Raw genomic sequence first — 26,169 nt, 5'->3', positions numbered from 1 at the left:
TCACCCTGTCTCAGAAGAAGAAGGGGACATTCAGTGGAACTGAAGGGTGGCAGATTTGAGATGATACGAAGAAACCCTTTCACATGACGAACAATTAACTTTTGGAGCTTGCTGTCCCAAGGTATTATTGAGCCAAGAGCTTAGCAGGCTTCAAAAGAAGGATCGGCTGTTTATGTAAATAACTACTGTTGTAACTTGGCTCTCCTTAGGTGTTCTGGAAGGGATGTAATATAACCTCCCCTGTCCCTGCCAACGTCTAACTAGTGGGGGTTTAGGAGGAAGCTTTCCCAGGTTATCCCTTAACTGCCTACTGCACTTTCTGAAACATCTGGTACATGTCACTGCTAGAGTCAGGGTATGTGAGTTGGATCATTAGTCTGGTGTATTGTGGCAACTTCTTTGTTATGGCTGGTCATGTGACAGTCATTCCTCAACTAGCTGTGGTTTACAAGAGCTGCCTACGGGGTGTGCGCGCTGCAGAGCTAGATGTGTAGGATGAATCTTCGCTGCACAGCGAACTCAGGTGATCAGCACCCATCTGAGAGCAGCCGTACTGGAGTTACTGGTGCTGCACTCTCCCAGGAGTGCTGCTGGGGCCTCTGGGGGCCTGCTTTGTGCTGCAGTAAGCTGAGCTGCTCTGAGCCTTTCCCAAGGACTTGTGGGGGAACTTGTCTGTCCTCCTAGGTGCACAGTAGGGATGGTGGGAGGGTGTGACTGAATGCATCCCTATAGTCACACCCTACACACTAGTGTAATTATCTTTGTGCAAACTGTGCCTTGTGAGGAACCATCTGAAAACTAATAACTCGCTGGCCAATAACATCCTGATGAAAAGTATAAAGCAACATTATATGTAATGTTATAAATTCTCTCTGTATGGTATTGGTAGCACAGGTTCAAACCCACGTTGACCTGCGTAACCCCTCCTGCCTAACTAGGGCTATCTTAAACAAAAGAGTGCGTGTGTGTGTGTCTACCCAAACTTACATGTATGTAGCAAACAAGGTTGTTGAGATATCGAGAGGGAGTCAAGGCAAATCTGCATTTAGGTGTACACAGGGGAGAAGAAAAAGAACATAGGGTAACCCCCAACTCCATGTTGCTTTCTTTTCTGAATAAACGTTGCTTTGAGGAGTAATCCTCAGAAGTATCCACATTAAAGTGGGACTGGACTATAAAAGTGAGAGGCAAAAATGCCCCAGGTATTGCTCTTTCACTGAAGACAAAGGCCCCAGGCTTTGGGAGGCATCCTGACCTGAGAATTTGGTCAGATCTGTTGCTGGGAACATGTGGGAAGGATTTTACCTTGATCCAAGTCCAGTTTTAAGTTTTAGTTACTAGAAAGCATTTTATCTTTGTGTCTTGTAACCGTTGCTGACTTAAATACCTTATACTTGTACACACTTAAGACCCACTTCTTTGTAGTTAACACAAATTCAAAAAGTTCATTTATCAAAACTAATCCAATGTGGTGTGCAAACTGAATGTTTGGTAACTCCAATTAAAGTAGCAAGCTGTTGTGTATTGACCCCTTACAGGGGCACTGGACTTCTGATATCTGCACTCTCCAGGAGAGGGCTGGACAGTGCAGAACACATTTGTGGGGAATGGATTGGGGTCACCCTGGCGGTGGTAAGCAAGGCTGCTGGTAGCTGGACTGTGGCTGATGTGTGGCTGGCAGGTTGTGGCTATATGCAGACACTCAGACTGTGACCTGCATGCTGGTAGGCTGTTCGTGAGTGGCCCAGGTTGGGAGCTGCAGCAGCAAAGCATTGGGAGGCACCCATGGTTGCAGGCCAGGTGGTAACACAACCTCTCACTGGTCTGAATTGCACCCCAGAATGTGATAGAATTTTGGAGGCATGTCGGCACTTGAATGGGTGAGCCTGCTTTCTCACTGCAAACTTTACCCCAAGTGAAAGGGGAACCTGGGCTCTAACTTGCCCCTACCACATTCAGGTGAGAGGGTTTTGTGTGGGCAGGATGTGGGGTTAGGCAATACCCCAGTAAGAGCCTGACTTCACAGTACAGTGAAGGCAGACCCCTGCAGCCTGATTTTTGGGGGTTCCAAATACCCACGACTCCCACTGAAGTCAATGATCACTGGTGGGGCAGAGAGACCCTTGGAAATGGAGGCAGGCGCCATTAAAATCAATGGTAAAGACTCTTTCAGCTGACCTTAGCTGGAGCAGGCCTTTAGAACTCGCCCGTTGGCGCTTCCCTCCCTCATGTTTGGTGTGGGTGAGTGTGATGCTACGTAGGGTGACCAGGTGTCTGGTTTTTGACTGGAACACCCGGTCGAAAAGGGACCCTGGCGGCTCTGGTCAGCACTGCCGATCGGGCCTTTAAACGTGCGGCTAGTGCTGCTGCAGGGCTAAGGCAGGCTAGTCCCTACCTGTCCTGGCACACGCTGTGCCCCAGAAGCGGCCAGCAGGTCTGGCTTCTAGGAGGGTGGGGCCAAACGGCTCAGCGTGCTGCCCCGAGCACTGGCTCCACACTGCCATCGGCCAGGAATCGCAGCCAGTGGGAGCTGGGGAAGGGGCAAGAGGAGCGCTGACCAGGAGCTGTCCAAGGTAAGCCCATGCCCCAGCCCTGAGCCCCCCAAACATGGACCCCCTCCTGCACCCCAACCCCCTGCCTCAACCTGCAGCCCCCTTCTGCACTCTGAATCCCTCACCCCCCTGGCCTGGAGTCCCCTCCTACACCCCGAGCCCCTCGTCCTTGGCCCCACCCCAGAGCCTCAAGCCCTCATCCCCTCCCACACTCCAATTCCCTGTCCCAACTCAGAGCCTCCTCCCAAACCCATCATCCCCTGCCCCTCAGCCCAGAGACCGTACCCCTCCCACATTCCAAATCCCTCAGCCCCACCCCCAGCCTGTAGCCCCCTCCTACACCCCAACTCCCTGTCCCAGCCTGGAGCCTTCTCCTGCCCCCTGAACCCCTCATTTCAGGCTCCACCCCAAACCCTTCCCTCAATGAAAATGAGTGAGGGTGGGGTAGAGTGAGCCACTGAGGCAGAGGGAATGTAGTAAGTGGTGGGCGGGGTCTTGGTGAAGAAGCAAGGCAGGGCCTCACAAAGGGGCGGGGCTAGTGTGTTTTGGTTTTGTGCGATTAGAACGTTGCCAACCCTAATGCTACCCAGGGTACTCTAGACTGTGAGGCCCCTTGCTGCCACGTGCCCTGGGTGTAAGGAAACCACCATCAACACAAGCCCTCCCCTCTAGGTCTTGCAGGCCCCACTGTGTTTACAGGCCAACTCCCTGGAGTGTCCAGCCCCTGGTTCACTGGAGACTCTCAGTATTCACAGGTTTACTGCTTCCAAAGAAACAGTACCCCCCCAACTTACCAGTTCCACCTCCAATCACTGCTCTGCTGGACACACAGCACTTAGACATGTTTATAGTAAGATCAGCTATAAGGTTATTTCTCAGAGAACTGAGATTCAAGTAGAAGTGCTGGAAACAAATGGTTGCATATAATATTAAATCATAACACACGTTCTAGAGTCAGGACTTAATTAACTAGTTCCTCTAGTGGCTTGTAGAGTATTATTAGCTCCATATCTTTGAAGTGCAGTATGGCCAGGCTGACTGTGATCCTCCTTTCATGAGACAAGCGGGCTGTCCGCTTGCCGCCTCGGTGTAGGATTCAGTGTGGCGCTCGGCACTCCAAGATAGACCAGACCAATACCTTGTCTTTACTTGTAAACAGGCCACTCCCTGCTGTTAGTTTCATCCTGTGAATTGCCTCTCATCTGTTTTGTTTTGCCTAGCCTGCCCCTGGGGCCCCAATCTCGGAGCCACTAGCTGCTATAATGCACAACAACCTCATGGAGTAAAGTTACTCACTATAAGGCAATGTGGGCTAACGTTGTCTCTTAACGGTTGCTGCCATTCAGGAACTGAACAAGTCTCCGAAGGACCTAACCGTTTTACTGCTGACTCACCAGAGCTGTAAAAATGGAGAGACTGAGCATTTTTACAAGGACAGTCAATAGTAGTTGTACAACATTTAACTCTCAGTGTTTTCCAGTACCTCTTGTTGCGCCCTGCAGTTGTGCCGACCAAGGCTTCTGTTTCATGTCCAGGTTACAACTAAAAACGTAAGCCTTTGTCTCTTGTCACCGTACTTCTGCCTGCACCTACGGTGCTATTAGGTAAGACATGAAAATCAACCACACAGATCTGAAGCTAAAGGCAAGATGCTTGTTGATTTTTTGGATCAGGTTCTTATTCCCCCAATTTAAATTAATTTGCAGAGTGTCAAAGTAAGAAGGAAGCTTCTGTATAACACAGAGGTCTTCTTGGGTATCTCCTGCAGTTCCCAGCTGCTCTGACATGAGGGGGTCATTGTTGTACTTGATGCTTGCAAACAAGGCTGTTTGCTTTTTCAGCTTGAAGAGAAGATGTCCAATGAGCCTTTTAAAAGTTGCTGGGACAATGTGATCGCAACACGACCGTGTGCTGGGCAAGTGCGTTTGAAGGTCGTTGTGACGTGCAGTCATTCTCTGGGGCGCTGGGTGTAGCTGGAGACTAACCCTCACTTAAAGGAGGGAAAGTTAATCACAAAACGCAGTTGAAAGCAGGCAGCTGATATGTACCTGGTGTCCAGTGTGCCACGGGACTAGCCCTAGGAGTTGATTGGGATGGGCTACGCTGAGCAGAACAGTAGAAGTAGGAAAACCAGCTGCAGCCCCATCAGCCAATCCATAGGGGAGTTTTCTTTGAGCAGTGTCATCCCTTCAGCACGGGGAGAGGAAAGGCACAGGACTGCCCGCTGCCCCCCCCCCCCACTCCTGAGGTTACAGTTGCTTGTTTCAAGCCATAGTGATTCCATTTTAAAATTCAACCCCCACTGGGCTGTCTGCCTTCCTGCCATACACTGGGGTAAGCAGTGAGCTTTTGGGCATTGATCAGACTGAATGAGCTCCTCTTTCTGCACAAGTTAGGAGAATCCATCAGTGCAGATAAGCTGCCTTTAAATTAGAGCTTGAGCAGAAGATGTGGAGCTGACATCGCTTCCCTGTAGAAATGTCCTTATTTGGTTGCAAGGCCATCCTTAGGATTTATGGTGCCCTAGTGGGATTATTAAACTGGTGCCCCTGTGCCTGACGTGCTCTGAGCAACACAAACATAAGCTTACAGTATTGGAAAACTTGCCACATGCATGTTGTTAAAACCAGTTTAACTTAATGAAGCACACTGTAATGCTGATGAAGTAGCACTATAGAAAAAATTCTGATTTGACAGAATGATGCAAATAATATAATTTTTTAAATTTGTCACCATTTTATTGGAAATTTATATGAAGAGGTATTGAAACAAGGATTTGTTTTTAATTAAAAGCAATCTTTTTCTGGCTTTTTTGGCTGCAAAATCAATAATAATGTCATCGTATGACCAAGACAAAGTGATGTCTTGTTTGATTGCAAGAATAGCAAGACCAGTTAAGCATTCCTGACTCATTGTAGAGCAGAGATAGTTTTTAATGAGCTTTAGTTCTGAGAAACTCTGTTCTCCTGATGCTACTGTTACAGAAATTGTCAGTAGAATACGAGTGGCAATATACACAGATATATATATGTGTACATCAAGAAGATTGCTGGTATGAATAAACTGTGCAATGTCGATCATCGATTTTGCATGTGACAACATTGATGACAGTGCACTCAATTCTTCATATAGTTCAAGTCCATTTAAATCAAAACTATCACCATGCTTCAGAAGGCTCTCTAGGTTCTTGCACTTTGTCATTAGTTGCTCTTGGTTTTCCTATTTCGTTGAATTTAGTCCCGCTCAGCCTGCTGCCAGCTGAGTGAATGGACCCCCAGGCCGACAGTGGGTTGACTGGCTCATCCGGGGTCTCAGCCACTGGCCTGCTTAGCCTGCTGCCAGCCTGGGGTTCCTTGGGTGGGGGCCCCAGGCCAGCAACGGGTGCTGAGTGGGGTCGGCGGCTGGGACCTGAGCTGGCAATGGGGCAGCAGCCGGAATCCCAGAGCATCAAAAATCAGCTGGCATGCCACCTTTGGCACGTGTGCCATAGGTTGCTGACCCCTGCTCTATACAGGTGGTTCCCAAACTGAGGTTCGTGAACCCCTGGGGGTTTGCAGAACATTACAGGGGGTTCGCCAGAAAAATTTCACTAATGGTGGCCAGAGGACCCTGGGCATTGGAGACAGCACATGGGACCCAGTTGCAGGGCAGACACCCCAAGCCCCAGGGAGAGCAGGGCTGGGAAGTTTGGGCTGGCAGCCCGAGTTCTGGCGGTCAGCGTGGGAGCCTTCAGCCCAAACCCCTGCGCTCCGCACGGGGTTGGTAGCCCAAGCCCCAGGGAGAGCGGGGCTGGGCAGTTTGGGCTAGCAGCCCGAGTTCTGGTGGTCAGCGTGGGAGCCTGCAGCCCAAACCCCTGCACTCCGTGCAGGGCTGGTAGCCCAAGCCCCAGGAGAGTGGGGCTGGGCAGTTGGGGCTGGCAGCCCAAGTCCTGGTGGTCAGCAAGGGAGCCAGCAGCCTGAACCCCAATGTTCTGTGTGGGGTTGGCAGCCTGAGTAACAGGAAGAGTGGGGCTGGGCAGTCTGAGCCCTGCCCCCATCAGCGGGGGAGCCGGCAGCCCGAACCCCAGCCTGAGCCCCAGGAAGAACGGGGCGGGCAGTTGGGGCATCCATCACACTGAGGAAATTTAAACGTAAATCCCTGAAAATATTCATTTTTAGGAGGGGGTTCAGGACATGTCACAATTTAGTGAAAGGGGTTCGCGGGCTGTTAAAGTTTGGGAACCCCTGCTCTGTACACTAGTAAGGAGATGAGCATATTACAGTTGCTGGAGGGCTCTATTTAGCAGTAACCGGGCTATAGGAAAGTCAGTCAACGTTTTATTTCTCTGATGAAAACTGGCCCACTCCCTTCCCTATACCAAACTTGTCACAAATAATTGTCAACAACTTAATTTTCTGTTTTTGGCTAAGATATTGATTTTTTTTAAAATTGAAATTGAATTCAGGATTGTTAGCAAGCATTTTTGGCAAACAAATTTGTTAAATGACAATCTAAATGGCAGCACAGCACTGCTTTCATGCTTGGCTCAACCCCCAGCCTGCTGGTCCAACAGCTGCAGTAGAAGAGGAGATAGGTGGAAAACTGCAGGACCCCAAAATCCACCTTTTGGGGTGCAGAGTGGCTGCAACAGCAGCAAAGCCTCAGGTCTGATCACACGCCAATGGGCACCACCGCCAGCCCAACGGACCATAGTGAAGTTAGCACAGCATCTGATCTCAGGGATGGGGCACCTATAGAGCCACAACAGCTCATCCTGCCCTGTGCCGCTTCACCTGGGGGAGAGATGCGCTCCCCAGCTAGGGTGACCAGATCGAGAGATCCTGATTTTATAGGGCCAGTCCTGATATTTGAGGCTTTGTCTTATATAGGCACCAGGAGCCTATAGAAGAAAAAGTCCCCAAAATTGGGACTGTCCCTATAAAAGTGGAACATCTGCTCACCCTACCCCAACCCCCTGTCCTGATTTTTTGCACATGCTATCTGGCTATCCCCAGCCCAGTCCTGTGTGACCATTCCAATCCTGGCTGCCTGCCAAGGAAGTGAGTTACTTTCACCTTCATTCCTCAGTAGGCAGCCAGGGAGGGGAGGGGGAGAGAGGGGTGCTCTGTGGGGGGAGGGAGAAAGGAGGAGGTGCTCCATGGGGCAGGGGGGAGAAGAATGGATGTTATGGGGGACAACAAAGGATACTGCCAGAGCCACTGACTTTGCCTCACCTCATGCCACGGCAAGGAGTCACACCCCCTTCCCAGAGACCCCAGCAGCCAATCCCCTCCCTTAGACTGTGCTGCATTCAGCTCTCTCTAGGACCCAGCAGCCCTGCTCTTACGTGCTCCACTGCTTCTCGTCTGTCCGGGCTCCCAGCAGAGCGGTGCCCCCAGACCTAGTGGTGCCCTCGGCGGCTGCCTGTTCTGCCTATGGCTAAGGACGGCCCTGTTTGGTTGTATTCACATTTGTCCCAGGTGCTGTTTGTGGTTCATGGCCGGGATCATTCAGGCAGCAGAGAGGGGAAGTGTGCAGGAAGGAATGAGAAGAAACGATTCTGAAGAATACCACAATATTTCAGATCCTTTGCAATAGTGATGGGAATGACCAAGCTCCAGGGTGCCTGCATTATTAGCTGTACAGGTTCAGCTGATTGGGCATATTGCCTGTTTTTAGACTGTACTAAAACCCAGTGGAGAATCAGACTCCACAGATGGCCACTTTATTCCTGTAAAGTAGCTATGACCTGAAGCGAAAAGAGCAATGGTCCAGGCTGGTTATTACAAGAGCCCTGTGAAATGTGGATATAGCATAAGCCTGGTTTGTTTTTGTATTTTTTCAAGCTGGTGCCCCTGGACTTTCACTGAGATTCAACCTAAACTCAGCCAGTACATGGTTTGCTGTCACCCTCCTGTGAAATGGGTGAACTGTGTAACTTCAGCCTGGAAAGTCACAACTTTTCCCCCCAGCTACACCTCCCAGCCTGCTCCTGACAGATCCCTGACCCCCTTTCATTTCTGTGGGGTGCTGACTGAGGGCCTGTAAAGTGTCCCTCATGGTGAAGTGATCATGGAAGGTATTGCTGCGTACACAGCAGCCAGCATCCTGCTCTTAATGGCTTTACAGGGTGGCCAGCTGGCCCCATCCCAGGCATTGAGAGAATCTGGCTATTCAGCTGCTGTCTGAGGTAGTGGGAGGGCTGGTTAATTCATCAACCAATTAAAAATGAATGGTTGAGCTCCAGCTCCCCTCAGATGCCCTCCTTTAGCAGCCTGAGGCTTCTTAACAAAGGCATCAAACCAAGACTCCTCAGTCTAACAGGCCCTCCTCCCTTTCCTCTCCTCACCAGCTTCAGCATCCTCATTAGGTGACATCACCAGAATCTGCAATGGTTCACTCTGACCAGTTCATCACCATCTGTCCATTGCTTCTCTGATCACTTTCCTCCCTCCCACTGCCAAAGGAGAAAAGCCTGAGTAAAGACCACAACTCAACTCCCATGGGTTGTCAGGATGGGCCCCAGGCATTTAAGAATTAGATTCACTTTGGATGCAGCAGCTCAGACAGGTGATAGTAGAACTGTCTGACCGGAAGATACACCGGTGTCACTGGTTCCAGTGAAAAAACAAAACAAACACCAGATGTGTAGATATTTTTGCAGCTCAGAATGCTGGGGTTGGTTCACTAGGCTTCATATGAGGTCTTATTACACTGGAGTATTCAGATGACTTCTGCGTAATCAAATGTTTGTGAACCCCAAGAGCTGTACTGAACTTTCACACAATGAGCCTGTGGAACTCATTGCCACTAGGTATCACAGCAACCAGGGGCTTAGCAGGATTGAAACAGGGCTTAGACATTTACATGGAGAATAATAGCCAGAGTTTTAATAAATACTAAGAAACCAAATGAGTGTTTGGAAGGGAAATCTAAACCCTCTTATTTCAAGGCATAAGTCACTCTCTAACTTGTGAGGGTTGGAGGAATGTTCTCTAGGGCCAGGTTGTCCCATAACTATTTATTGAATAGGTTTGCTGAGCCTTCCTCTGAAGCAAATCATGTTCAGAAGTTTCTTGGCTCCACCACTTAATCAGGGTGATGTAAGATGAGCTTCACCAATTATCTGCCTCTTCTGCAGGAAAAATACCATGGGGCACCGTTCTGCAACAAATCCACCTCTGCAAATAATCACTGGTACTAAATAATCCACACAAGGGTGGAAATCCAGGGTTTGTATGCTGGTTCTCGAACCTCAGATCTCTGCCCCTTGAGCTGAGGCCAAACCTCTGCAGCAGTGACACGGAGCTAACAAATCCATATGTTCTTTAAGGTTCCCCCTCTAGCAGTTAAACTGTTCACGCACATCTCTGCTCACTACAGGTAGGTGCATAAATAACTTTGAAGAAAGTTCATTATAATTAAGCAAATACAGCTGGTGGAGAAGTTTTCCAGGAGATGTAAACAATATGGAAAGTTAGCTGGCTAGTAGGAAATGAAGGACAGAGAAGATTCAGTTTCCTATTGGGATTAATTTTTTTTTTTAAAGTGACCTGTAACTCAAACACAAGACAAATTCTCTTCAAATACAGCTGAAAAATTCTCCTGCACTTGCAGAATAAGCCTAAAGAACACCTTAGAGACTAAATAAATTTGTTAGGCATAAGCTTTTGTGGTCTAAAACCCACTTCATCGCATGCATGGAGTGGAAAATACAGTAGGAAGATATATATACACACACAGAGAACATGAAAAAATGGGTGTTGCTATACCAACTCTAACAAGACTAATCAATTAAGGTAATAGGTGAGAATAGCCCACCTTAACTGATTAGTCTCATTAGAGTTGGTATGGCAATACATTTTTTTGTGTGTTCTCTCTGTGTGTGTGTATATATATCTTCCCACTGTATTTTCCACTCCATGCATCCGATGAAGAGGGTTTTAGCCCACGAAAGCTTATGCTCAGATAAATGTGTTTAGTCTCTAAGGTGCCACAAGGACTCCTGTTCTTTTTGCTGATGCAGACTAACACGGCTGCTACTCCTGAAACCTGTCAGAATAAACCTAGCAATTTTCAAGCCAAACCACTTGCATCAGTCGATTTGTGGGACAAACGGTTTATCTGAAACTAGGGCTAGTACCAGAACCTGGTTGTAATCTCTAACTACAGAGAGCTTCCTGTTCTATGAAGTTAGACAAGCCAGGGGGACAATTCTGTCCTCGGTGAGAAATAAAGACCTGGGTACTCTGAGGTGCGCATCACTTCTGGGATATTTTCTATGTACGCTACAGCCATGTAGGTCTGTCATTCTACCACAAGAGGGTACTGTAATGTAAACTTTACTTTCAATTGCCTGAGATGAGCATGAGATTATCCTGTTTTAAGGAGCTAGCTGAGTCATCATACCTCAGTCCTAGTGCTGAGAGATTTATTCTCTGGAGAAGGCTGAAAAATGCATTTTGGGGCCCATCAAAATTGTTTGTGACGTGGGATCAAATTCTGCAAATAGTTTCAGTTGGAAGAAAAATCGGTGTCAGCATTTCACTTTGACAGTTTCGAAATGAAACACTGACTTTTCATTTCAAAACAGGATTTCATTAAGAAATTTAGCAATTAAAAAAAAAGTGAAACCCTTCCAAAATGAAATGGAAAAACTGCAAGTTTCATTTAGGGTTGAACAACATGTTTTGTTCGACTGGAAACAATTTTTCTACTGGGGCAAGGGGAAAAACTTCAGTTTCAGTTAAAATAATAGAATTGTTCTGCCAGATGTTTTGTTTGACTGCTATGCTGAAAAATCCATTATTCATTCAGCTCTATGACCTCTTTATTCAACTACTAATGGACCTGCTTGAACGCCAGCACAATGATGCATTGGTCAGCCCAGGAGAAGGAATGTGAGACGCTTCGTTTGGCTGACTAGTGACAGTAACCCAGCTACAATAAGTATGGTTCGTCCCATTCAAGTTCAAACCCAGCCTATGCAAACACCACTACAGTAACCCACATGGAAGATGTGGCTGCAATGGATGCTGGCCCCGTATGAACTCATAGGCTGGATGGTCCTCAGTCGAGCATAACTTTTGGCCATTTTTGGAGTGAATGTGAATAGCCAGACAGGCTGTGTTGCATGGTACTGAGGCTTTCCCTGCTCTCCTGTTGGAAGTGGTGATCTGGGAAAGCATCTCAGTCTGTTCTTAATGGTGGGTCACACTGGATGGACTGTCCATCTTCTCATGCTACACATGGATCTGCCTGTTGTGGGGCTGGGTGGGTGCATAGAGGTCAGACTGCTCTCCGGCATGCTGAGAAGCTGCATAGCCACGCATGGCAAGCACTGCTGAGTCTGTAGCCCTACATGTGTCCTCGTAGCCTAGAGTTTCAGGCCAGAAGGGACCACCAGATCATCTAGGCTGATCTCCTGCATGCCACAGGCTACCAACTCCACCCAGCTCCCACAGGCTAAACCCAAGCAACAACATTAGACCAAACCATTACAGCTGACAGGGCACTAGAATAGGTCGAGCCCTCAGCACATAGGGCTGGAGATCCATCTGCCCACTACCTCACCCTCTGGCTTCTCTATGCCCTCAACCGGCACCTGTGCCCTGCAAGCTGTGCATCACTTTATAGCTGGTGCCCTGGTTCCCATGCTGAGGGCTGTCGGTGCAAAGGCAAGGATGGGATTCTCTCCTTCATGTTTAGGGTCAGAAAAATGTTTCTTTCATGATAGCCTTGAACAAGGACTGTTAGATAGGATGCTGGCGCTGGCTTCCTCTCTTTGAGCCAGTGTAGGCTCAAGGCTTTCATCCAGCTATTGGGGCTAATTTCCAAAGCCATGGGCTAAAAGTGCATTTGGTATGTCCACACAAACATCCTGGATTTCCTTTCCCATGCTTGCTAATCTACAAGTACAACCTTTTTGCTGATTCCTCTGGTAAACACAAGATGCCCAGGCAGTAACGTGAGTGGCCATTTGCTTACAACCTCAGGTTAGCAGGTCCATTGGGCTTTAGCCCGAATAAATAGAATCCTGTTTAGTTTCTTACCAAATTCCATATTGAGCAAGTGCTGCAATCTTTGTGTATTTGGGTTAAACAGATCATACTCTGCCATGTGGTTCTCCTGGCCCCAAGAGCCTCATACATTGGACCTCCCCTTTGGGTTTAAGGCAGGGTTGGAGGGAGACACGCGTAGCACTAGCAAGCTCCAGAGGAAAGGGAAGCAGCTGGTGGTGGCCAGCGAAACAGTAAGGAAGGCTGCTTACAAATCCCTTTATGGAAGGGGAAGAGTAGGGTCAGGTGGGTAAGGCATGGGATCTAGCCCTGGATTTGCCACTGACCTGCTGTTTGGCCCCAGGAAAGTCACTGCCACTCTCTGCTTCACCTCCCACCCTGGCTCCTTCTTGGCATGTAGATTGGAAGCTTCTGAGGTGTATGTCTCACTAGGTTCTGTACAGCACCTAGCGCACTTCTCCTGGCTGAAGCCTCCTGGTATTACTGCAATGCATGTACTAATAAATCACTCCACAGCTGGGAAATATTGTAGAACACTGCCCTGAGGTCCCAAGAGGGGAATGTTTGAGGTTCCCGTTAATAAGATCCCAGCTATGCTGACTAATGGTGGCACTCAGACCACAAAGTTGGGATCTGAATGTGAATGTTTCCAAAGAGATTTGGATTGGGCATCCCAATAAAAATCCAGCTTATGGAAGCAGGTCTGAGCCACAGAGATCTTAGGCACATCCCAAAAGTTTGAGGGTCTGGTTTTTTTTTTGCCAGACCTATCTTTAACATTGACTCTGCATCTCGTCTCTTGTGCCAAAACAAAAAGAGAGTGACTTTTTTTTTTAACTTTGATTTTTAAAATCCTGTTTGTAAAAAGAGGAACACACATCGCTGTTGATGCAGGAACCTTATTGGGTTAGGTGGCAAGTGTCACTCACTGCTCCTTGATTCCATGATGTAATCTTATCCTTTGCCTTTCTAGAGGCCTTAGACACACACCAGAGCCCTACAGAAGCAATTCGCAGAGCGGAGCAGGACCAGGGTCTCTTAATTAGAGCTGGGCAAAAAAAATTTCATCTGAAACTTTTTCTCTGCAAAAAAATGCAAATTCCAGTGCACAGAAACATTTCACGAATTCCTGTTGACTTTCCTGAATTGTTTGTTCAAAAATAAAATCCCCAAACACTGAAAACAATCAAAATTAAAACAAACAAACCCTTCCATTTCATTTAGAAATTTCCTGCGATTTATTTAAAAAATAGAAGTTTAAAAGAACAATAGCTCAAAACCAAAATGGAACATTTTATTTCGGATCAAATGAAATGGTTAATTTGACCCCAAATATTTTTTTTTCTATTTGTAAATGTGAGTGAACTGAAAAATCAGTTTATTGGCCCAGCTCTACTCTTCGGCTATGTATACGCTATGGTGAAAGAAACCCATAGCATAGACACACACTATGCTGACAGGAGTTTTTCTGTTGGTGAAGGAACACACCTCCCGAGTGAGCCTAGCTACTATCTTCACCCTTATGAGTGATTGGATTGGCTCCAGTTCTGCCACTGACCTGGGGTCACTACACCACTCTGCCTATTTTCGTCTTCCTTAAGATGGGGATCAGGATGCTATGGATGAGAAGCGTCAAGGAAGAGTTAAGTATTCTTCTCTAGCTACCTTCTTCTGGTCCCCCACATCTCTTATTGCCCGGTGTCTGTCTGATGTTTTCCTTACACCCCTGGATCAGCTCCATGTCTCTGCCCGGGTGACTCATCGCTTCCTGAATTTGCCAAGGGCTGCTGTGGAAGCCAAGGGGGATGAGTCAGCACTTGAGAGGGGAAGTGGCGGTTGCTTTGTGAGCTGTCAGCAATAGGAGGCAGCAGACTTTGGCCCAGAGGAAGGAGCGCTGCGGCTGTACTTGGAGGAGATAAGCAGGGAGCGGTGGTGGTAAGAGAATTGTTTGTACAAGTAAATATTGTCCCTCTGCCCCAAGTCTCGGTAGGGATGATCTTTATTATACTCACATAAGCAATTGCACAAATAGGTGAATAATTCAATAGACATTTTGACTCTGTATCTTTCAGCAGATTAACGTGTACAAGCAAATTACCCATTCTTTGCAAGAGGAAACGAGACTTGTCCCAGCAAGCCCTGATTGCATGGGCAAATACTGCAGTGAATGTGGCAGCAGGTTGATTTCACCCACTGCTCTAAGAACTCCATGGATGTGTGAACATATCTGTTATCTTCCAGACACCTACACTCCACTTTTGTCATAGTCTGCCTGGAACTGATCTTATCAGGACTCTTCTTACCAGCTGCACACTTCAAGGGATGGAAAAGTTAAGGGTTGAGACACTGACGTAAAGAGACTTGCCATCTGAGCAACCTCTGCTTCAGATAGCTGACACATTCCTCTATTCGTGCCAGGGCACATACAACCGACTTTTAGCAGGAATTTGTGAGTGTGAGCAGTTGTCACTAAGAACAACCAACTGCAAAGCCAAATCTATATCTACTGGGGCTTGAATGGGGGTCTGAGTCAGAACCCCACTCACTGAGGCTGTTTGCATGCAGTAGAAATACCAGCACTTCTAGCTTCCTATTGTGGCTCCGTCGGGTTACATTTTCAACACCGTATGGGAGGTGTGCTCAGAGATGAAGGTATTTCTAGTCCTGTGGCCAACTTTAAAGAACTCAAAACCATACACTATAGAATACTGGAGTTCTTCAGCTTTGGTTCTTCTCAATGTAGGTGCTTGTCTTCCCTCCCTTCGGAAGGAACTGAATAGCTCCTGGGCCTAATTATAAGATTCCGAGTCATCTCTAGGTCACCAGCTCACATGCAGCCTCCAGGCATGGTTCCTTTACTCCAGAGAGTCTTTGCTAAGGGCTGCTGTAGCTGGCCCCATGTTGATACTGGCCAAAAATGGTTCCTGTCTGGTAGTCAATGACACCTGATTAGGGGCCTACCAAATTTGTGGCCGTGGAAAAACGTGTCATGGACCATGAAATCCAGTCTCCCACTTGAAATCTTGTCTTGTGTGTGCTTTTACCTTATACTGTACAGACTTCATGAGGAGACCAGCCTTTCTCAAATTGGGGATCCTGACCCAAAAGGGAGTTGCGGAGCGGGGTCCACAAGTTTATTTTAGGGGGTTCATGGTATTGTCACCCTTCTGTGCTGCCTTTAGAGCTGGGTGGCTGGAGAGTGGCAGCTGTTGGCCTCGTGCCCAGCTCTGAAGGCAGCGCTGCCCCCAGCAACAGTGTAGAAGTAAGGGTAGCAGTAAGGCAACCCCTGCCCTCCCCCGCAATAACCTTATAACCCCCCACACTGTGAAATTTCAGGTTTAAATAGTTGAAATAATGAAATTCACAGTTTTAAAAATCCTATGACCATAAAATTGACCAAAATGGACCATGAATTTGGTAGGGCCCTACCCATGGTTAAATGCAAGCCAATATTATCTTATCAGAGAATGAAGTAACCTTGTCTCTAGGGCAGAGGTGGACAAACTACGAGCCACATCCGGCCTGCAGGACCATCCTGCCCGGCCCCTGAGCTCCTGGCCCGGGAGGCTATCCCCAGCCCCTCCCTTGCTGTGCCCCCTCCCCTGCAGTCTCAGCTCGCTGGCTCCACCACCAGTACAATGCTGTGGGCAGCGGGGCTGCAAAGCCCGGCCTGACCAAGTGTCTGTGCTTGCGCAGTGGTGGTGGCATGGCCCAGCTCCAGCTGGGCAGTGTGTCTGGAGCACCACCAGCCACCGGTGCTCCAGGCAGCGTGGTAAGGGGACAGGGAGCAGGGGGGTTGGACACAGGACAGGGGAGTTTGGCGTGGTGGTCAGGGGGTGAGGGCGTAGATGGTGGTTGGGGCAGAAACAGGGTTGAATGGGGGCAGGGATCCTGGGGGCAGTCAGGAAGGAGGGGGGTTGGATGGGGCAGTGGAGGGCAGTCAGGGGACAGGGAGAAGGGGTGGTTGGATGGGGCAGGGGTCGTGAGGGGGGCCGTCAGGAATGAGATGAGGGGTTGGATGGGGCAACAGGGGTCCCGGTGGGGGCATGTCAGGAATAGGGTGACCAGATGTCCTGATTTTATAGGGACAGTCCCAATTTTTGGGTCTTTTTCTTATATAGGATTCTATTATCTCCCCCACCCCCATCCCAATTTTTCACACTTGCTGTCTGGTCACCCTAGTCAGGAATGAGAGGAGGGGTTGGATAGGGTGGCAGGAGTCTGGGGGCAGTCAGGGGACAGGAAGCAGGGGTGTATGGATGGAGCAGGGGCCTCAGAGGGACTGTCAGGGAACGTGGGGGGGGGGTGTTGGATGGGGCAGGAGTCCTGGGGGGGCAGATAGGGCTGGGCCGGGCCACGGCCCCCTCCCCTAAATACAATTTACAAAACCCGATGCGGCCCTCAGGCCAAAAAGTTTGCCCGCCCCTGCTCTAAGGTCATGCTGTAGTCCTATTGCCGGGGAGGTTGTTAGAGCTACTCTGCAGACGGACAGAGTACTTCATCTCCAGTCATTGTGAGAGCCTTCAAGTGCTGCACTGGCTATAACCAGAGAGGGCCATTTTCAAAATGGCGTATCGGATCTGACCTCAAATCAGGACTCATCTACCATACACGGATTTGAAAGCTTGCCTGTGCGCTGAACCCAGCAGTGAGGAAGTACATGCCCGCTCTCAACTCCCTGAGAAGAATTCATTAAGTGGCACTATTGTTCCTAGGTGTTCCCAGTCCAGCAAGGTGGCGCACACTTGACTGTGCCACTTGATTAAATGATGGACATTTGTATCTTGCACCCAATTTCAGTGCCATGTCAATGGGCACAAGCAGTAGCGATGGGCAAATAACTGACTTTTTTCTCCCTAGTTTTGGGCAGTGCCTAGGGGTGGGGGGAATTTGGAGAAAAAATTAGTTCAAGTCAAACTGAACTAAAAAACTCTGAAACCTTTGCAGAATTGACAAGGTCTGTTTTGGGTAGAACAAAGTTTAATTTAATCAGAAATGCTTTGTTCCTGGGCACTTTGAAAGGGCTAATTTCTTTGTGGATCGGGAGGGAGGGGATAATGTGCTCTGTCTTAACCACTAGGTTAGACATTATGAAGACACACACAGGATGTGGAAGAGCTGAGTTCAGTTCCCTCCTGTGCCTTATGTGGAGATGAGCATTGAATTCTTCCAGGACCATGCCTCAACCATTTGACTACAGGGGCAAGTCTCTCCTGCTGAAGTGATTCCACTTTTTGTATAAAATACCCGAATAGTCACAAAGGCAGGGGGATGGCAGGTGAGAATAATGACTCTGCAATCCACTGGGTAAGGCATCTTCCTGGGAAGAAGACTCAATTTCAGATCCCTGCTCCGTATCAACAGAAGGAGGAACTGAACCCGTATCTCGCACATGAGTGCCCTGACAGTGGGAAGCTGATACTGCTACACCCTTACCTCTTGTAGCTTTGTGAATGGTGCTAAAGTCCCCTTGTGAATCTAGGCCAAGAGAACTTTGGGGTCGGAAACTATTCTGTGAACGTATGTCAAATTCATGACTTGTTTCAGGTCAACAGCAAGTGCATTTTTTTTTGTTTTTTTAGCAAATAAATTTCTCCCCCCAAGTGTTTTTATCCAGCTCTAAGCAGTGTGGCTGATGCAGGGGAAGAGTAAAAGTTTTTCACTTTGACACTTGTAGGCTAATCCCAAACTAGAGATATATAAACTCCACTTCAGCATTGTCCCTGCCTTGTAAATTTGATTTTTTGCTCCCACAGTCCTAGAAACTTAAATAGATGCTCTGCGTGTTGGTGCCATTTGCAAAGTGAGAGGAAGCGACACACATAGGTAGACAAATTCCTCTTTGACAAACAGCAAAGTTACAGCTCATTTGTTATAGTCTTCCCCACAACTCCAGTTCCTTGTTTGTGTGTCTTATCTCCAGAGATAGATCTTGCCCCCTTTTTTTAGCCTGAATGCGCTGTGCCCCCAAGCAGTACTGGGTTGGGCTGCAACATCCTATTTGTGGCTTCTGTCTGAACGTGCTGCTTCTCTTCCTAATAGTGCCAGCACTGGTATTTGTATTATGATAGTCCCTCCAGGCCCAGCGCAGAGTACCACCTGTCCCAGGACCCAAAGATTTTTTTTCCACCATCCTTCAACTGCTATGTAGCTAGCAACTAGAACGGCAAACACAAAGCTCCTAAAGCACCAGCTACCGAAATGATCTACAGGATGACACGTTACTAAAATTAGAAAGAGGACAGAAACAAAGGGATGTCAGAATGACCCTAGCAGATCACAAGTTTATCCAGGGCAAGCTATAGGCTTACGTTATCGATCCTGGTTCCCATGTTGCACCGTTAGCGGTGCAATGGACTTTCTCTTTTTTAGATGTAAAAGAACACATTTACATAGTCCTCTTTTTGTTTTTAACCTAATTTTAAGACCTGTATTTTACTGGCAATAGTCATTGTTCTTTAGTTTCATTTAGGATACACTTAGATGCTACCATCACTGGCTCTGTACAGAACTATAAGATGGACAGATATGTAGACTCAGTGTCTTTCTTTGTGTAATTTACTACTAATTGACATGTTCATGGATGCATTATAGTGGTTAGTTAAGTGAGTCTTACTTCAGCCTCTTCCTTCCTTCCGTAGCTGAGAGGGGTGTTGTGCTGCTTAGTTACGGACGTTTGTAAAACACTTGGAGATCATTAGATCAAAGCTACTGGAGGAGTGAACAATATCACTGATGTTTTCATATCGTTTCTGTGAAGTAAGATTGTGTCAACCTCCTTCATGATGTCTTTTTATCTTCCAGAAATTACAGCCCCGAGCCTGTTGGCACCGATGGCAAGGTCCCATAGAAAGCCACCTGCTTTCACGAGGGAGTGTCTCTTTTAAATTCCTCTTTTGCATGTGCCAGGGGAGACGTATGTCGATTGTACCCTCTGAACCTATCAGGACAGCTCTGCACTGTGGTAGGTGGGGAACAGGCATTTGCTGAAGACAAACTTGACCGGGCCTTTCAATGATTTGAAATGCCAAAGCATCTTTTAAGCCTCATCCAGTAAATGTGAGAGTCATCATGAGCTAGATTGTCCCTGTCCGGATACCCATGCATGTGTGGCCGCAGCAGATAAGCTGCCACATTTTGGCACTAATGGTGCCTTGATTGTGTAGTCTCAGGAGACACCAAGGATTGAACTCAATTCTGACCCTACCCTACTGGGGTGAGACACATTAGCGTGGCTTGATGTAAAAGTTTTACAGCTATTCATGCTGAACCTGTTCTGTGGTGATCACGCTCACCGTCTGTGAAAGTAGCTCCTTTTATGAACTATAAAGCCACATGAGAAATGTACCTGGAGCATTTCCTGTGGGTTTTACATATTGGCTTGTGTTGCCAGAGCAAATTGTGTCTGCTCCACCTGTGTAGTCATTGTAACTGCACAGACAAATTACATCTGCAGTACTGGTCCCGTGTGTGTTTGCAGTGAATGCACGTCAATTAGGCAGCCTACAACACATGCATTTGATGATGCATTTGCTCATGCAGCATTCTGAAAAACTGGCTTGTTGTTGCAATATGTTCCTCAATGCAGATGACCACCTCTCCCCTCTCAGAATGGACTCTTCCTTCAATTACAAATGGTACATTTCAGCGTGAGTTCTTCACTGAAATTCTTCCTTTCCTGCCAGATGGATATAAAGGGTCACTGTGCTCAGGGCCGCCCAGAGGATTCAGGGGGCCTGGGGCAAATTGGGGGAGCTGCGGCCCTTGTACTCACCTGGTGACGGTCCAGGTCTTCTACGGCATTTCGGCGGCTGGGGGCCCTTCAGTTGCTCCGCTTCTTCAGCAGCACTGAAGGGGCACCCCACCACTGAAATGCTGCCGAAGACCCGGACCGCCACAGGGCTAGGGCTTGCGGAGCCCCTAAGGGGCTCGGGACCTGGGGAAAATTGCCCCATTTGCCCCCCCCGGACGGCTCTGACTGTGCTTTGTTAGACTATCTTGGATCCAAAGTAGCGATAGGCCTGAGGTACAAAAATCCATTCCAGATCCTGATTTTCTCCCAGTTTGTGATATTCATTTGGGTCTAGGCTTTTGTTTCACACTGTACAGACTGTTGTATTCATCTGGGATGTCACATGCCATTAGCAGCCCTGGTTCAGTGAGGTGCCTAACTTTAAGCCCATGGGCACTCTCATCAGTCTTCTTTAAGACTGCTCATGTGGTTAAGAACCCTGTTGAGTTGGGGCCAGGGTGATGTGATCTCTATGCTCATCAGGACTGCATCCCTGGCAAAGGTGGGCAACTGGATATCGGCTTTCAATATTGTCTGCTGACTGAATACAGCTGACTGAATAATGAAGTTTGCAGTTTGGGGACCAAACTGCAGAATCTGGGGGGGGAGGGGGGAATCCTGTTTGCATGAACAGAAACCAATTAAAATAATTGAATCAAAAAACAAAATGAACTGAAAGTTGCTTTGACTCAACTAAAATTATTGGTTTTTTAAAAGATTTTTGTCTTCATTTGTCCTTTTTGGGTGTTTTAAACCCCTCCCCTTTTCATGGTGTTTAAAAAAAGTGGCCATATTTGCATTCAAAACAACATTTTGAAACAATTTGAGGAAAAAAGTTTCAAAATGAAATTGTCACGCTGTGTGGAGTGGCTCACGACCACGGGTGCCTCCTTCAGGGCAGACTGCCAGAAACCAGGGCAGAGACCCGAAACTGATGGTGTGATCTATAATTAGATTTCACCACACCAGTGACAAATGTGAACTCCTGGATCACTGTACCAGTCACAGACAGTCCCCTTAGACTCTTTAGCCACCCAAACAAACTAGAATTTGTGATAAAAGGTCATTTACACCAAAAATCACATCATATTTATGTTCCTTCCAGTCCCAGGAGACTCGCCCCAGATTGACTGGTACCTTAGATTTTACACCAAGAGTAATTCTAGAACCCAGTTCTATAGTAAACTAAAGGTTTATTAGCCAAGAAAAGGAAAAGAGAGTTCTTGACAGGCAAAATATATGTACAGGTGAGACACAATCCATAATTCCAAATGGTAGCAGAGATGTAGTAATCTGCCAGTTTCCCAAAAGTCTCTCAGGGTTACCCAGAATAACACTGGGGATCTCTTGTCTTCTTTTTCAGTTGTTTCACCTTGCAAGAGTCCAATCAGTCCAGAAAGAAAGAACATTTCCCTAAATCCATATTGAGTTTCTTCTCTCAGAAAACAAGCGGACGGGATCACTACCCTGTGATGATGGAGAGTGAGGAGTACATTTAGCATCTTTGACCTCTGATCATCACAGACAATGCCCACTTGCTTTGAAATTAGCACTTTTCTGGTAAAGTTCTTCATTTTCATTCCACAAGGCTTCTTTCTCACTTGATTGGGTTATTTAGTTACAGGGGTGCACACTATGTAAATGTTTGCTATTACATTATAACGGGGTAAAGATAAATGAAACAATGCCAGTAACATCCCAGTAGTTTTCAGGATGTTTAAACACCAAATACACTTGTATACATTTAGCAATCACTTTGATCTGTATTAATACGTAAGTGACTTGGCCTGGGGCTTTGGCATGAGCTGACACGTAATCTGCCAGTAACACAGAAATACTTTAACATTTTTGAAAAATTCTCAGCTGAAACTATTAATTGACTTTGACCCAAATTGATGAGTAGCTTGGAGCACAGAGAAATGCATTTTTCATTTGACAAAGGAAAGTTCACCCAGCTCTAATTGTGACACTGCTTCTGGGGGCAGGGAAGCACCTGCCCCAGCATCCTGTGCAGATGGAGCCAGGGCACATGTGAGTCCAATGAGTCAAGGAATATTCTCTTGATGTGCCAATACTAGGAAGCAGAACACTCATTTACATAACGTATAAAAGCAAAGTCCCAACACGCCAAGGTCTGGATGTGGTTTGATTTCCGGGCCCTAAGGTGAGGAATGGGTATGGACAAGCTCTGAATCAGATGAAGAGACATAAATCTTTCAGGCCCCATTGTTTCTCCATTTCCAGCCAGCATAATCTGTGACAGACCCAGACCAGTGGGGTACAGGAGTCTGGTAGGGGGCAAATATACTGGTCACTGGATGAGTAGTTTTCTGTTCCCTGAGTGACCAGAGCAAGGGCTTCACTAGAGTAAGCAGGAACCTGCTAGAACCAATTAAGGCAGACCGGCTGATTAGATCACCTGCAGCTAATCAGGGCAGGCTAATCAGGGCACCTGGGTTTAAAAAGGAGCTCATTCCAGTCAGGCAGGGAGGAGTTAGAGGAGAGGAAGTGTGTGTGAGGAGCTGGGAGCAAGAGGCACAAGGAGCTGAGAGGGAGAAGGTGTGCTGCTGGAGGACTAACAAGTACAAGCATTATCAGACACCAGGAGGAAGGTCCTGTGGTGAGGATAAAGAAGGTGTTTGGAGGAGGCCATGGGGAAGTAGCCCAGGGAGGTGTAGCTGTCATGCAGTTGTTACAGGAGGTACTATAGACAGCTGCAATCCACAGGGTCCTGGGCTGGAACCTGGAGTAGAAGGTGGGCCTGGGTTCCACCCCCACCCCCACCTCTCAGCTCCTGATCAGACACAGGAGGAGTTGATCCAGGCTGTGGGGAAGATCACTGAGGTGAGAAAATCTACCAATAAGCGCAAGACCTACCAAGGTAGAGAAGGAACTTAAGTCACAAATCCTTTCCTAAATCCTATGGCATTGAGGTGGAGTGCTGGGCATTGCTACCACAGCTAAAAATTCTCCTTCTTAGCCTTTAATATGAAAAGGAAGGGAAATAAATTGGTGGCAGATGGGGGAGACGCTTGATGCAACAATCAATCATTTATCTGTGACCTAATATATTGTATGTGTGGCCTGGCAGGAGTGTACAGTCCTCTGAGATGCAGAGTCACTGCACGCTTTCAGAGGGATTCAGACCAACAGTTCGATAAGAACAGAATTCCTAATTGTGATAATTGCGCATGGTTCTTGTGCATGCAATCTAGCAACTGACGTTTGACCCAAAAATCTACATCTAGAGTAAAACCCCAGACTAGTTTTATAAACAATGGTCACTGACTTAGAACATTTACTATACATCTGTAGCTTTAGGATGATAGGTCAAAAAATAGATGCTACTATATCGCATTCATAGCACTGCCATAAAGTATTGCCTTATATTCTCTGCAATGGCCTTCTCAGCTATCCCACTCATGTTCTGGATGGCATCCCTTGAACCGGGTGTAACAAAGGGCAGAGAGATTGGCATTGAACAGAGGAATGTCTGAACTTTATTGAGCAGTGGGCAGATCAAAGACAGGCAGCCTCCTCCCAGAGTATCTGTGAGAGATGACAGGGCAACTGGAAGATAACAAATCATTCTGGGCTTGCCTAAATCCACCCACTCCAGTTCCCAACAATGTCTAACCTCTTCCTAACATCCACCATGGGTGCATGCAGGTGAATAGCCTCCCACAGAATGGCTGCCATGTTCTATTCCAAAGATGGGCGGTTGGTTGGTTGTTTTCAATGAAGGGGTATAGCGGGGCTGTTACCCCACCCCTGGGATAAAAGGAGTGAGAGAAGCCAAGGGAGTAGCGGGCCACAGCTGGCCCTGATAAGAGCCTGTGAGTAAGGAGCCAAGAGAGTCTCACTCCTGGGCTGAAGTCAGAAGGATCTAGCTGCCTGGGAGAGACAGGGTACCTTTGAAAGAGAGGGGCTGGGGAGCTCAGGCCTGGCAGGAAGGCCTAAGGAGGTACTGGGGCTGCAGGGAAAGGCAGCTGCTCCAACCCCCTAGCCAATGATGAGTGACCATTACAGACTGCAGTTTGCCCCAGGGAAAGGGGGATAGATGACAACTAGCATTCACCACTGAGGCAAGGTGGGCCTAGGGGGGAGAGGTTCCCCCAGAACTGGGAGACCCAGAGTGTGGGGGCACTGCCTTGGAGCAGCATCCCAAGGTAAGGGACACTGGGTTCAGGAGATACATGGGGCCAGAGGTGGTGGAGACAACAGGACCAGTAACCAAGGGAGAGACCCCAACCAGCAGGAGGTGCTCTGAGGCTGGAAAGAGCAGGACCCACCGTGCTGCTGAGTCAGCGTTCAGTTACACGGATACAGGAGTCAAAAAGGCAGTGGGGAGAGGGAGGTGGTGATACTCTTCCAAGTTCCACCCACAAAATAGGCTCCACCCATGTGAGTCACCAAAATGAGATGCATCTCACAGTAGATTGTGCTGACATTCATTATATGTTGACGTGTCATTAAGCGCCGTCTTGAGGGGGTGGGGAATAAGTGGTCTCTCCTAACTGCCTCCTACTTGGGTCACAGAACGATGTCTCCTGCACAATTTAGCATGCATATCTGTGACCCTCCCTCTCCTTTTTCACAGGAGGGACGAATAGCCAGCAATGTTGCTATTTAAATGAACATCCATGAGCATGTGAGCGAACCTCCTCACTGAGACAAATGGGGCATTTCTCACCCTTCAGAGCTATTGCTCCTGGCTCTCTGCACACACTCGGGTCATGCTTTTCAGGTTTTCCTCCACAACTGTTACACTTGGAAATTGTCCCTTTTTAAAGGGAAACTGAGATGTTGGAGAAAAAGATAGCAGATTGAGAGAGATGCCAGGCCACCATGCCTCGCTGTACTCAACCAGTCCAAGCTGTGGGCGGGGGTACCAGTAGCCACTGGAGTTAGAGGTTACTGACCATCAGGCCTGTTGTAACTCAGCCCCACTCATGTGCTATAAAAGACCTGATTCATCTTGGCAAGATTCTGATTGTGTGCTGCTGTAACTGCTTTGAAACCATTCTTCGCCTATGCTGCTATTCTTTCCCCTAAGTCCTGCACCAGCAGCTGGTGGCCGGCCAATAACAATCAGGTACATGCCGCACCAGCTGCTGATCACTGACTCATTGCTCTACCTGGCTCAAAGGATCTTGCCTCAATCTTCCCCTGGCTGCCTGGGTGGTGTTGACGGATCCTGCCACTGATTCTGGGATTATCAGGCTAGAGTTGAGCGGTGGCCTTGAATTGCTATACCATTGATAGAAGTGGCTTGGCTGGGTCCTGCAGCTGTATGACTGGTCACATTCCATATGGCTGATAAGAACGGCCAGACTGGGTCAGAGCAATGGTCCATCTAGCCCAGCATCCTGTCTGCCAACTGTGGCCAGAGCCAGCAGCTTCAGAGGGAATGAACAAGGCAGTTATCAAATGGTCCATCTCCTGTGGTCCAGTCCCAGTATCCGGCAGCCAGAGGCTTAGGGACACCCAGAGCATGGGGTTGCATCCCTGACCATCTTGGCTAATAGCCAGTTAGCCTCCATGAACTTAGCTAATTCTTTTTTGAACCCAGTTATACTTTTTGCCTTCACAACATCTCCTGGCAACAAGTTGCATAAGTTGGCTGTGTGTAGTGAGAAGAAATACTTCCTTTTGTTTGTTTTTAAACCTGCTGCCTATTAATTTCGTTGGGTGACCCCTGGTTCTTGTGTTATGTGAACGGGTAAATAGCACTTTCCACACCATTCATGATTTTTTTATAGATATCATATCCCTTTTCAGTCATCTCTTTTCCAAGTTGAACAGGCCCAGTCTTTTTCATCTCTCC

At 47.7% G+C, this 26,169-nt stretch overlaps 1 long non-coding RNA gene across 1 annotated transcript; it reads left to right on the top strand.

Annotated features, from left to right (window-relative positions):
• The first annotated feature begins 14,210 nt into the window (after nucleotides 1-14,210).
• LOC115652789 lies at nucleotides 14,211-21,935 on the top strand. Its single transcript, XR_004000742.1, has 3 exons — nucleotides 14,211-14,485; nucleotides 19,355-19,514; nucleotides 21,706-21,935. It is a non-coding gene; the product is annotated as an uncharacterized LOC115652789 (long non-coding RNA).
• The last annotated feature ends 4,234 nt before the right edge of the window (nucleotides 21,936-26,169 follow it).

The sequence above is a fragment of the Gopherus evgoodei genome, chromosome 5 (assembly GCF_007399415.2).
Source record: "Gopherus evgoodei ecotype Sinaloan lineage chromosome 5, rGopEvg1_v1.p, whole genome shotgun sequence".
Taxonomy (NCBI): Eukaryota; Metazoa; Chordata; order Testudines; family Testudinidae; genus Gopherus; species Gopherus evgoodei.
The sequence above is the reverse complement of the archived record's forward strand: the minus strand, read 5'-3'. Positions and strand labels throughout refer to the sequence as shown.